Genomic DNA, 14756 nt, shown 5'->3' on the forward strand with positions numbered 1-14756 from the left:
GTGACACTGAAGACTGGAGTAATGATGCTGAAAATCCAGCTTTGATCACGGGAATAAATTACATTTGAATATATATCACAATAGAATTTTTTTTTATTTTAAATTGTAATATTACTTCACAATATTACTGTTTATTCTGTATTTTTGATCAAATAAATGCAGCCTTGGTGAGTATAAGAGACTCCTTTCAAAAACATTAATAAGACCCCAAACTTTTGAATGGAAGTGTAATCAGATTATAGTCAGATACTAAATGCTTTTCAATTTGAATTTACTTACAATTTTTTTTTTTTTTTTTATATTTTAACTGGTAGGCCTATATCATGTTTATGGGACCCCATCAAGACAGTAAAGCAAATCTCAACAGAACATGAGAATTAATTATTAATTCATGCCAATGACTGAGACATTTAACCCAACACACACTGATATCTCCAACTAATAAATAATTAAATAAATTGATCACGTTCACTGAACAGATTTACCATTATGTCATATTGTAATAAGCGACTGGCACGAATGTTACAATCATTATCTTACATCTATAACTAGTTGTGACTCAGCAGATGGTAGTGTAAACAAACATAAATGCTCTATGCACTTGATATTGCTTGGCATCAGATAGGCCTATTGCTGGAAGCGATGTCGGCTCGAGTTGCGCGCGCCACAGCGGGCCGAGCGTTTGCGGGGAAAACAACACGATGAGGTCATGGCCGGTGGCGCGGGGGTAAAGTTTCAGGGATCCGACACCGCTCCCGCTCTTTTGTTCATCTGTAACCGGGCCCCACGGGCCGCTCGTGAACGCTCTGTTGTAGAAGTGCCGGGCTTTTGTCTTTCCCTCCATTTATGTCGTTCGTGAGTTTATATTACAGATGATTTTGGGGAATGCGACTGAGCTAGTGTGCCTAATCACACTGCGTTCAGTAACTAAACCACAGTTTGTGTAAACTATCTCATGAGTGAATTCCTCTAGAGCGTTTTTTTTTTTTTTTTTTTGAAGACATCAGTGGTTTTGACATGTACATACAACTTCCCCTAAAGCTTTAGTGCATCTTAATGCCTTAGAAATTCTCTCGCAGTAATGTAATAACCATATAACATAATGCACCTGCATACACTTAAAGCACTAAACCAGTGTGATTCACAGCTTATTGAATTTTAACTGCTGGTTTTCAGGACCCAAAGTTCACTGTAAAATATTATGGTAACACTTTACTCAGGGGCGTCGTAAAGGGGGGGTAAAGGGTACCGAGTACCCAGGGCCCGAGGCAGGGGGGGGGCCCTTAGAAGTCAGTTTTCTATACATACATATATATGCACTAACATTTGTATAGCATTTATGTACAAATAAAAAACTTCCTGTGCAAAACTAAACTTGTAGTTAGGCACTGGTTTGGTATAAAAAAAGTCATTTTCATGCTGTTCAGGGCCCCACCACCCCTCTCGAATCAATGTAAATGGTACGACCCGCAGTTCAGGTGCTTCTGCTGCGGACCTGCGGTCGGTGAATCAGTTGATGAGACAGGAGCTGGAGTGAGCCGTGATAGGAACTAGGAAGACAGGGGAAGAGTCATGTCTTTCCTTAATAAAGGAAAATCAGGGGCTCAAAAACGAAAAGAAAAGAAGATTAAAGAGAGAAAGGCAAATGAGGGCAAGCAGTTGCTCACTCTGTTTTTTGAAAAGAAAGGTGAGCTCCAAATGCATCATCGAGCATTGACATTGTTTTAACATAAATATCTACTCCAGGTAGAATAGCATACATTTATGTTCGTACTTTATTTGAATTATACATCAATACTTTATAGTATCACAACCTACATAGCGAGCAAACAATGTTTGGGTAAATAACGGAGTGAGAAGCAGACGGAGGCGGAGCTGGGAGCTCAACACACTGCCACTCCAGGCAGATGCGCAGCTTGTCTCCTCTTCTGCTGCAGTTCTCCCCAGAGTCAGAAGTTTACATGAAAACACTGTATATTTCCCTCCATTGTCAAAATCTAACACCCGCGAAAACACAGATCGTTAGCGCCTATTTTACCGCAATGTTATGCAAATTAGCTCGCGCACGCTCTTACATTAAGTACAGGATTGTTCTCAGTTTAATGCACATCTTAATGATTGAAAATGACTTATTTTAAAAACGTAATTCAAAGACTGAATGTCTAGTTTGGCGGTTAGAGTACCCTGTGATTCTATAGTCTGCATTTATTTTAAACAGACAAATAATCATCAATTATCTTGTACTTTTGACAATAAAACAAAAATATATTAATCAGAGTGTGGCTTATTTTGTTTACATTTTAAGTGTTTTTATGATAAAAATGCAATACCCCACCCATTGGTATCACTATGGTATTTGGTACGGGGGCCCAGCAAGATGGTTTGTACCCAGGGCCCAAAATTTGGTGCTACGCCCCTGACTTTACTATAAGGTTCATTAGGTAACATTAGCATAACAATGAACAAAACATTAGTTATTTATTCATCTTTGTTAATGTTAGTTAATAAAACTCCAGCTGTTCATTGTTTGTTCATGTTAGTTCTCTGTGCATTAACTAATGTTAACAGATACAACCTTTGATTTGAATAATGTGTTAGTAAATGTTGAAATTAATATTAATAAAATGCTGTAGAAGTATTGTTCATTCTCAGTTCATGTTAACTAATGTAGTTAATTAATGTTAACTAATGAACCTTATTGTAAAGTGTTACCACAATTATGATCAATAAGTTATAACAACATATGTTTTACATCAATTTAATGCAATTTAAGTTGAAATGACTTAAACAATCCAAGTTGATTGTACTTAAATTTTTTGTTTTGTTTAATATGACTAAATCAGCCTGACTATGTTAGGTCATACCAGCAAAAATCCCTGTCAGGTATAACTATCTCCTTAAGGTAACAACTGCATGTTTTTTTTTTTTTTTTTTTTTACAGTGTACCATTGTGATCCTCTCCCAGTTGATTTACCTGTGGGGCAACATAAATGTCCAGGGTTATGTGTTAGCTGACAGGAATGATGGGAAGATGTTCATTGTGAGGTAGTTTTTGCATCCCTCCCCCGTGAGGGGCAGAGGGACAGGAGAGTCAAGCTGACAATAGCGAGATTGTTTTTCAGGGAGCTGCAGTAAAGATCACATTTCCTGTTACTGGCTGAAAGCGGGGTCAGCTGACACCAGCCTCCTTCACCGCTGCGGCTGTCATCACCGCTCAGACGAGGGGGAAAAAAGACACTAACAGCTTCAAGGCACAAGTTAACTCTTAACATGTACAAATATCACTCGCAGGGTCCAGACAAAAGCTGTGTGATAGTGGCGCTGACACTGAAGTGATGGGGTGCATTGATGAGCTAGGATGCGTTTGCTTTCGTTACGAGTAAATCTGAGCCCTTCGTGATTCATCCAGGATGTCACAGTGCCGGCTTCTGAAACATCTTTGATTTTGAGTGTGATTTTTTTTTTTCAGTTCTTCTAAGTGAGGTAACTCGTACCGTGGATATCAAAGATTTGAATGTTTTTGTGTTGTTTCCCAATTGCAGGTGTAGACGGCAACATAGTGTCGGCCCAGATCCGGGCCACATGTGGATTCCAGCCGTACCAGATGCGGGCCGGATCTGGACCGGCGCTATGTTGCTGTCTGGGTAGTTTCTGCTTAATTCCATTTGTAGATAAGTAGAGAGATTTTACAAACTAGTAGACTGTTCAGTTACTCAATGCTTTGAGCCTGTGTTGATTAGTCATGGATTACATGATTGCATTGTGCTTGTTCTATATGACAACAGCTAGAAGTTTTTGGTTTGTAAATTCACGAACAGTTTCATGTTTTGAGCCAGCGTCGACTAGTTGGGGACCATGTGATGTAACTGTGTTTGCTCTATATTGGGAGGAAAATTGAGTTTCCTGTTTTGTAGGGTTTGCGCTGACTAGTTCTAATCTGATTAATGCTACCACTATTTGATGTTGTAGACCTGTATTGACTAGTCATGCACCACATGATATTTTGAGCCAGTGTTAGCTATGTGAATCCCTTGACTCCTGTAGCATTTGTTCTATATGGCGGCAGCTGGAAGAAATTTCAGTTTTTGATTAGTAAACTGTTGCACTGACTAGTTAAGTAATTGAATAGTAGTTATATCACCATTGGATGCTTTAGACCTGTATTGTCTAGTCATGCACCACATGACTTCTTTTGTCCTTGTTCTATATGGCGACAGCTGATAGAAAATACATTTTTGTTTGTTTGTAAATTGTTGCACTGACTTATTAACCAATCTATTAATTCTGCAACATTGAGCTGTTTTGGGCCTGTGTTGACTAGCTGTAGTTCACTTGACTCAAGTTGCATTTATTCTTTATGGCGGCAGCTGGAAGAAATTCCAGTTTTTGGTTCATAAATTCACGAGCAGTTTCATGTTTTGAGCCAGCGTTGACTAGTTGGGGACCATGTGACGTTACTGTGTTTGCTCTATATTGGGAGGAAAATTGAGATTCCTGTTTAGTAGGGTTTGCACTGACTAGTTCACTATTTGATTAGTTCTACCACTATTTGATGTTGTAGACCTAGTCACGCACCACATGACGTCTTTTGTCTTTGTTCTGTATGGCGATAGAAAATGCATTTTTGTTTGTAAATTGTTGCACTGACTAATTAACTAATCTATTAGTTCTGCAACTATTAGATGTTATAAGCCTTTTTTGACTAGCAGTGGATCGCTTGACTCCTGTTGCATTTGTTCTTGATGACAGCAACTGGAAGAAATTTACGTTTTTTGGTTAGCATAGCAAATAGTTGCACTGGCTAGTTAACTAATCAGTTAGTTGTACCACTATTTGAGGTTTGAGCTTGTGTTGACTGGTTTTGCGCCATGTGACTTCCATTGCACAGCAGGAGGGAAATAAATACATGTCTTGCTTAGTACAGGATTGTTCCTCCAACTTGTCAATTAGTTGTGCCACTATTGATTGCTATGTGACCAGTTAAAGATAATAAAAGTGAAACTGAGACACAGAATGGGACGTGTTCTCCAGCTGGCCGTCAGACCACTTATGCTGCACGCCATGTCATTTACATCAGGTAACTAGTCGATAACTTTTCTGGAACACTTAGTAAATATACAAGCCCTATTGGTTATTATCTACATATTAAAACTGTGTTGGCTGAAGCCAGCTTTCTGGAGTCGCTGGGAATGAACTAATCCTGTTTTCCCAGAGCAGCCCACACCGGCCTGCTGTTTTTAGAAGCAAGTTCAACCGAGGTCTGTGAGGATCAGAACGTTGTGTTTGACCCCCTGAATGTTTGGAGACAAGGAAGTGTTCGGACACAAAGGTGCTCATTTGTTAGAGCGCACAGCACAAAAAGAGCTCAGTGAGCCAGTGTGAGTCGGTTTGTGTGTGTGTGTGTATTTGAGGTTACAGGGAATGTTAATGTCCTCCTTCATTGTCGGAGGCTCAGACAGAAGTCCGTGAGGCTGCATATGTATGAGATGTGTTCCTGGCGAATGCTTTCCCAGAATGGTTGTTAAATAAAAAAGAATCCATGGAAAGGGAACGGATAGCTGAGGAAGGGCGAGAGGGAGTGAAGGGCTAAGAGGAAAGAGGGAAATCTGCGTGGAGAGGTGTCATTATGTGCATTTTTGTGTCCACTTGAGAGTTGTTGGAGTTCAAACACTGAATTACACTGTTGAGTGGCGCCATTTTGAGTGTGCAGTAAATTGCGGGTAGACGTAACCTCCTCCGTGCCTGTCTCTCTCAAAAATGATTTGCACTGTGACCATACCAAGAGCAGAAGTACAATCCAATTATGCTGTAATGCACCGAACACACTTACGTATAGGTCAGATTAATATGCAAACGTGAATGATTGGTCAACGTGTCATTGCGGCAGTTACAAACCTCCATCCTCTAGGGGGCGATACAGTCGCCTTTAACTGTCTGTAACTCAATGGTACGTCCATGAGAGATATCTCAGAGTGAAACGGGAAGACAAATAAGTTGGCATGGTGATGTCAGCTGAAGAAAAAGCCATTTCAAAGCTGTCACAAGTTATTCAATTTTGATTATAGATATAAAGACTAAATTATTTTTATTTTGGAACAATTAATCATTTATAGCAAGATTTGGGGTGCGTTTCCCGTACAAAGACGTAACTCGCTGGTCACTACTATAGTACGATACATCGTTGAAGAAATCAACTAGCTAGTCACGACTGTTTCCCGAAACCGTACTGTCGCAAATCAGTCGTACAACCACGTTGGTTAATGATGTCACACAGGTGGTGGAGTAATAACTACTTTAATGAATCTGTTTGAGATAGAATTAACGCTAGATGTTTTGATATATATTATGGACATGGCATCTGAGCACTATTTTTCATTTTTCTCAGTTATTTTTCTCTATTTCCAGATTCAATCATAGGCTCGTTCTTACGTACTACAGCACGTTCGCGAAACACCGACTCGTTGAACTATTCTGATAACGACAGAACTTGCGACCATCGTTGGCTAACAATGCATTTGGGAAACGTACCTCTGGTCAACTATATTAAGGAAATAAATATGATTATTTTACGTTAACTTTAAGCAAGATGTGTCATAACAGCGCTCCTTGTGGCAACTCTGAGAATGTGCTGCGCTATGAATTGTTTTCTTTTCTAGAAACGTGAAATCGAGCTTAACTTGCTATTCAGGGAAGCAGCTGTAAACATTGAGCTTGCGTAGCCAGAAGCGTTATTATTCACACACTTTTTTTAGACTTTAGTATTCTCTTCATTAGTGGGACATACCTTTCAAACCCTATCACACACACAGATGTGACCCCACCCTGAGGCAACGCTCCTTTACTCCTGCCCTTTCTCCTCTATCATGCTATCTCTTCAACATCAGACACATTCCTCTCATTGCCCTGGTTAGGCAGTTACTCTTTCTGATAAAATGCAGTAGCTACCTGTAAAACACACACACACACACACACACACACACACACACACACACACACACACACACACACACACACACACACACACACACACTCCTGATGATGTGTAGTCGCATCAGCTGACTAGCATGACTCCACAATCTGCTTATGTCTCTTCAGTCATGTTGTAACACACTTTGGGTTAGAAGCCACATCGAGTAACAAGAAGTCAGCAGTCTTTAGAGAGAACTGAAAAATAATAAAAAATGTTTATTTTGAATTATCTTCAACTCTGAGTGAGAGTTGTGTGACTGCACGTGCTTTAGTGTTATTTTAAAATTATTTATATACTATAATAATATTATAGGGCAACTAATTGAAATAAATAAGTTTAAGTTGAATTACTAAAATTACTGAAACTAAAATTGAGACAAAAATAAATTAAGGCTAAATAGAAATATTTAAATAATCTTAATAAATGGCAAAAGCACAACACAAAACAAAATGACTAAAACTAAAATTAAGATTAAAACTGAAAATGTAAAAATAAAAGCTAATGCATAATAATGATAAATTATGCATTAGCTTTTTTTTTACCATTTCTTTTTACATTTTCAGTTTTAATCTTAATTTTAGTTTTAATCTTAATTTTAGTTTAGTTTTGTGTCGTGCTTTTGCCATTTATTAAGATTATTGAAATATTTATATTTAGCCTTAATTTTTATTTATTTTTTATTTTGGTTTCAGTAATTTTAGTAATTCAACTTAAACTTATTTCAATTAGTTGCCCATAGCAAGCAAGTTTTTTTTTATAAAGTTTTTGTCTAATATTTATATTATATAATATTTTATTTTATTTCAGCTTTATTTCAATTAACAATTTTTTTTTTAGAGATTTTTAATAGATGTAGTTTTAATAGATGTAGTTAATATTATCTGGATGAAAATACGAACAGATTTAGAATGGAGTAAGATCTACTTAATATCTACGTCGTTTCTCATAGACAGCGACGAGATCAAAAGTCACCTGTTTCCCAGATGTTTCTGAGAACGAAATCTCACACGCATCTCCGTTAGAGTTTCAGAAGAGGACAAATGATCTGATCGAACTAAACCATATACATTTTATAGCTCTGTATGTAAACAATTGTCTCATTTTTGCCTATTTTAGGAATGTCTGAGAAAATCTGAGACAAATTTGATACTTAGAAATAACTTTTTTTTATAATCAATTGTCTGAACCTTAAAATGGTTCCTCGAGCCGAAATCTTCTAACCACATTCCCTTACACTTTCACCAGACCAATAACAGACAGCCTTTGATATTACCTTCACACAACGTTTTGTTGTTTTACATTTGTTTTGAGTTGAGCTAATCTGAGTTAAATTACGTGTGGACTGGCCGTCATCCCAGAATAACACACTGGCATTGTTAAAAGTCTGGGATTGAGTGGAAACGTTCTCCGCTACTGAAAGGGAATCACTGAGCAGGAGCTTGAATAATCCATCCACTCTTCCTCCCGTACAAGCCATCATCTTCTTGTTGACAGGAATACACATGCCTTGTGTATCTGCAGATGCTCAAGTGTTTGTGACCAGCTATAAATGTAAGAATAGCACACACACACACACACACGACGAGCGTCCCGAGCAGCTGCCGCGGAAGCAACGGGTCTGAATAGCTCAGACAGCTGTGGACTCTGCAGAAACACTCAGGATGAAAACACACGTATGAATCTCTATATTAGTTGATACTTAAACATAATCCATTACAATCCTGTATTCAGCTGACCATTTAATATACATTATTAATAAATAGAGGAAGAGATATTGTTGCTTTGTTCCAAAACGTGAGCTGGTGTCTGTGTATAGACAGTATTTGAAGACTTCAAAAGTACCTCTGTGAAAAATAAGTCCACAGTTTGAACTGAATGCAGTGCAATTGCATGATATTTGCAATTAAATGAAAGTGTATGATATACTATTAAAGTCCCACTTTAATAGGACTTAAGTGTATATTTATATGCAATTTCATAATTACTTCTATTGTCTTTGATATATGGTTAAAGTTACTGCTGAATGCACTGACAAGAATGTATGGTAAACTACAATATACTTTAATGTCACTTCTATTGTCACTCATGTATTTAAATAAATTTGTTATTACACATTTATAATGATGAAGTTGCAATTTTAGTTCATATTATATATATTTACTTTATATATTGAATAACACCCTACAGTTAAAATTACTTAACATGTGCTTTAGTATTTGTTAGTCAACACATAAATACAAAAGATTAATACTAATAGAACGTAACGATTTAAAATGTAATTTAACATAAAACCTTTAATTTGACATTATTACAAAGTGCACTTTCTAGAAGTGTACTTAAATGTGTTACGTAACAGTCATGAAAGTGTCTCTCTTTAAGTGTAAAACTTTGAAAAAATATATATTTAGTTAAGATTCGCATCAAACTGCACATTCAATACGATTAAGCACACTTCTTTTTCACAAGGGGTTTTTCACATAATGCTAGAATATTAATAATGAATGCATCTAACGAAAAATACACTCTAAAAATGCTGGGTTGTTTCAACCCATGTTTGGGTCAAATGTGGACAAACCCAACTTTTAGGTTTATCCATATTTGACCCAAACATGGGTTGAAACAACCCAGCATTTTTTAGAGTGTGGACTGTTTTGCCCAATATTTATGTGTGGTTTTTTATTATTAGAATGTCGAGTTGTTATTTTGGTAACTTGCTAAAGTTAAACTCTATTGTAATCAATAGTGAGTGCTATTTGTGTGGTGCACAGAGTTACAGATTTTAAAAGAGAGAGAAAGTGTGTGAAAAAAAATATATAAAGATATACATACTGTGTGTATATATATATATATATATATAGAGAGAGAGAGAGAGAGCGAGAATAGACTGTAAAGGTTTGAATCATGTCACATTAGGTTTGTCTGAGCAGGAGGAATGGGAAATATCAGGACAGGAGTGATAGATAGCGAGATAAAGAAAGGAAAGCAGATGGTGAGATTAGGAGCGAGCGAAGAACGCAGCGAGAGGGTGTATGTGAATGCGGTCAAATGTTTCTAAAATTGGAGATCCTGTCTTGCACAAGGTCGATTTAGCAACAGTAAAATAGAGAGCGAGAACGTGAGGCCTATTTAAATGTGTCAACGTATCTCACTGCCACTTTGGAAAGTTTATTCACTTTGCCTTCAAATGTAGTGCAAGGAATGAGGAAAACTGAAGATTAGGCTTCTGCAGAATGCTAAACCTGATACGCACGTATACATTATCAATAGTAGATATGGCAAGAGTCCACAATGAAAATGTAGTATTGAACCTCTTATGAACAATGCAGAACGGCAGCACTTTGACGAGTGGTCTCAGACTTTTGGACCCCTGCATATGTTATCAGAGGTTTGGGAGCTCGGCAATATGAACGGAAAAACAGACCTTCATGTGTTTCATGCTTAACTAGTTTTTCCATCTCTACTCCCTGATTAGGGTCTAAACCCTCAGGGCTAATCAGACGCTAGGCTAAGTTAGCCATTACGCGACCGTGAACTCTTCGCACCATGGGGCTTTTGCGACATATCGGAGGCTTTGTTTTTTCTGAATGGCCACATGAGACGGACAGAAATAGCCCTTCCATTTGTCTTGCTTTGCTTTGTTGAAAAGAGTCCAGTTATGGTATAAGCTCTGCTTCTTTGCTAATTGTGAAGCACTGAATGTTTGGTTATAGCCAGTGGTGGAGGAAGTACTGAATCGCAGTACTTAAGTAAAAGTACAAATATCCAGAGACATATTTACTTTAGTAAATGTAGACGTACCACAATGAAAACCCTACTTAAGTAAAAAGTAAAAAGTACCTGATTTGAAATGTACTTTAAGTATTAAAAGTAAAAGTACTTGCATAACATTTTATTCTCTTAATGTCTATATTCTAATAATTAGGGCTGTAACAATATGCAATATGAAACCGAAATCAAGACACTCAGATCCACGAACCTGTGTCGCAGTGTGAGAAGGCAGAATCGCGACACACCCCTTATTTGAAGATAACATTATACAATACATAGAACTACACCACAAAACTAGTTGAGGATAAATTCTTTAACATTGGGCAATCCCAGCGTTATGGACGTGACATTTGCAGTAAAAACTTGAAATATAAATTCTCAGAAAATGCATTTAATACGAATTGAAACTGTTTATATATCCATACTCCCTTAATAAAGGAGTCCAGACATTAGAAAAATATCAGTCAACAGACACATGCGTTTTATATTTAATATGAGGGAAATACACATCTGTAACAGACGTGACACAAAAAAATCTTTAACTTTTAGGTGGCAAAATATTTTTTTGTAATTCCGTGAATTACACTAAGCAAACCAAAAGTAATACCCACCGGATGAAGAAGGGTTGGCTCTCCACTGAACATAAAATATTCATTTTATTTTTCGTGTTCGCATTTATGAGGAAAAAAACATGTGACAGTTCTCCGTTACGGACGTGAGCGCTCTGAAAGCAGCACTAGATTGCTTTAACACTTTCCCAGAGACCTCAAACAGAAAGCACAAAGATTTTCTTTAAAGTGAATTTTGTTTTGTATTAATTGTATCTTAATTTTAATCAATGTATCATCAACCAATTGCCTGGATTTAATAAATAAGAAGTAAATACAACAGACAATAGATCTTCACAACACGGAGGCGCCGGCACGTGAACTGGAGCTCGTCTCATAAATGAACCGAAACTCAGCGTATAAAGGCTGGTTCACACGGCAGGATAATTAGGCCGATTTTAGCCCCGATTCACCCCTTCTGACAATCTTAAGGATGCTCCGATTATCGTAAAATAATCTGATCAGATATTCCTGCCGTGTGTGGTGTGTTAAGGCTGCTCTCGTCTGCTCGGAAGGACGTCGGGACCGCTCCGATCTCAAATCGGGGATATCCAACATGTTGGATTTATTTGGCCCGATTTCTTCTCGTGTGTGGTGTCCCCCGAGCACGCAGCCTGTGGACTGTGGAGTGTAGCCAATCAGAAAGCGAGGTGACGAGGCGGCGAGGAAACACCGGGAAATATAATCAAAACAGCCGGCGGTATGGCGCACCAGAAAGTCCGGTGGACGTCAGAGATCATCGCCTTTTCTTTTGATAACGTTTTTTTTTCGGTTAAAAACAAACTACAAACTATTGCCACTGCATCCTCTTCGTCCGCCATGATTGTTTACTCTGAAGTCACGTTTGATCTCGAGGTATTTTGCGCGATTTCCCGTCTGATCTGGGAATGCTCGGGAGTCAAATCGGTTCGTGTGTGATGTGTTGATTTTGCCGTGTGTCTGCGCACCACACTGTACGACCAAAACTGTTAGACCCGTGATTTTTTATCCCCGTGTGTGGGGTCTCTCAGGTTTGGAAAATCGGCCGACAATTTTAAAATCGTCCCGTGTGAACCAGCCTTTAGGTAGCCTATACTTGCCTCACAGACCTGAGACGTGTATATATATAGAAAGCTTGAAATGTCTACTTTTAAACAGAGCAATTCAAAACGAAAGAAAACAGACTGTTCTCTGCATGTGAATCGTATGAAATGTGCATTTCTCTCTGGCGCGTTCACTGCGAAGATCGCGAGTCAGAATCGTCAACTTCATCTTTGCAGCCGACACTGACACAGAAAACACTTGTTTATTAATAAACAATTAAAATGTCTAATTGCTATATTTTACATATTTATAATCCTTACTTTTGCCGGTTCTTTGTGACAGCTTTCATGTTTTATTGGCAGCGCCACCCTTAAATGTTACATGAACGCGTCACCACCGAAAACATAGAGATTGTTTTCAATCCCAGTTTTGGTAGGGGAAAATTTTTTTTACGAAAATGTAACGAAACGTTGTAGAAATGTAGTGGAGTAGAAAGTATAATAATTGCTGCAAAAAGTAACGAAGTAAAAGTCAAAAGAATGCACTATTGATTCTACTTTAGTACAGATACGTGAAAAATGTACTTAAGTAAAGTAACAAAGTATTTGTACTTCGTTACATTCCACCACTGGTTATAGCACTATAGCTAGCTTGCTAAAGCAGTTTTGTTTTACAATGCTTGCCTATTCTCTGAACAAACACTTGGAGGAAATCCAGGAAATACATTTGAAATGCGTTCTGTGTGTGTTAGCAACAGAGTAAGGTGTTATTTTGAAGGTATGCTAGCGCGTGGCTATGCTAACATGTAGCTTTGTGAGCATTTCGGCCTTGAAACATGAACGGTTTTCTTCTACCTCAATAGAAACTGGCAGCAACAAAAATAGCCGCACACAAGAAGTCACGAACAGGAAACGAAGAGAGCAAACAGGAAGTGTCTCGCTCACTCTTTTTGTCTCTCCTCTGTTGTACGTTTTGCACTCGTAACCAACACCTCACTCGCTCTCATTGTTGCACTTTTATACGGCTTCCATGTACACAGAAAGGTCTCTATGGTAACTAGCAGCTCTAACTCTCTCTTTTGTGTGTGTGTGTGTGTGTGTGTGTGTGTGTGTGTGTGTGTGTTTATGGGATGGCCCCGAGCACCCTTGGCTTCGAAACCAGCGCAATGTTAAACGTGTGAGAAGAAAAGAGCCAGAATGAAAGAGCAAGACACATACAGGGGTAATATGTGAAAGAGGATGTTGTTGCTGACCAAATGCGACCAGTGGGAGCAACAGTACTGACTAATTATAGTTCAGAGAAAGAAAGAGAACGAAAAAAGTGAGAGAAGTGTTGCTTAAGAGTGCAAAAACGGACTTCATCCTCTGGCTATTTATATAAAACTGCAGATTGTTTTTGAGGTAGCCATGGCTGGAGCTGTAATCACCAGTGTTTCCTCAGTCGAACAGGAAACCAAACAATCCAGGCCCTATCGCCAGTGTGCCCAGGGGAGTCAGTGTGTGTGTGTGTGTGTGTGTGTGTGTGTGTGTGGCTAATTAAAATGGCTGAGGTCTCCTCTGTTGTTGATTAAACCTCCCCTTGTTCTGTGTGTTGTTGGCCTCTGGGGCCTCAGACACTTATTTGCAGCACTTGTAGTGTGGGTAGTTATTAGACAAGCAGACAGAAAACTAAAAAAAAAGAGAGATATAGTCACCAGATGAACTACCAGACTCCAGAATGCATTCTTAAAGTCCCCCTGTAGTCAATCATTTTATCCCTTAAAACTAGGGGTGCAACGGATCAAAAAACTCACGGTTCGGATCGTTTCTCGGATCAGAGTCACGGATCGGATCATTTTTCGGATCAGCAAAATTTTATTTTATTTTTTTATTAACACTTTTAAATTGTTAAATTAAAATATATAAAATCAACTTAAAGTGCACAAGGCATAATATCTTCTTTTTAACATAATTAATGAAAAACAACTTAAAGTGCAACATAAAAAGGCATCTCCTTCCTTTAAACATGGACCAATGCTTTATGTGTTTCCACTGTCATATAGGGCTGTCAAAATTGCTCAAAAATGACGTTCGAATATTCCCTCTAAAAAACACATATTTGAATTATTCGAACATCTGGTTGCGCATTTTGTCAATGACGCGCATTAGGCCTATGTCAATAACAGGACAAATTAATACAAAGAGACATAACTACTTGTGTAGTTCATTTAAGTTTAAACATATTTGACAACGTATTACCTTGCTCGCTCGCACTCGCAGGCACTCTTTCTCTCTCGCCGTCACCCATGCTGCGTTCACACCAAACGCGAATAGAGCGTCTGGCGCGAGTGATTTCAATGTGAAGTCAATGTAAAGACGCGTTTACGCACGTCTGGAGGTTTTGCGGCG

The 14756-nt window shown here is 38.2% G+C and overlaps 1 protein-coding gene and 1 long non-coding RNA gene across 5 annotated transcripts in view; both read left to right on the top strand.

Moving 5' to 3' along the window:
* Window positions 1–14756, top strand: part of hdac7a (histone deacetylase 7a) — a 92099-nt gene that overhangs the window by 26613 nt on the left and 50730 nt on the right. The window lies entirely within an intron of this gene.
* On the top strand, window positions 9840–12812 carry LOC309480728. The gene is made up of 2 exons (XR_014199763.1): window positions 9840–11703; window positions 12404–12812. It is a non-coding gene; the product is annotated as an uncharacterized lncRNA (long non-coding RNA).

Source organism: Leuciscus leuciscus, assembly GCF_965113295.1.
Source record: "Leuciscus leuciscus genome assembly, chromosome: 18".
In the NCBI taxonomy this organism is placed as follows: domain Eukaryota; kingdom Metazoa; phylum Chordata; class Actinopteri; order Cypriniformes; family Leuciscidae; genus Leuciscus; species Leuciscus leuciscus.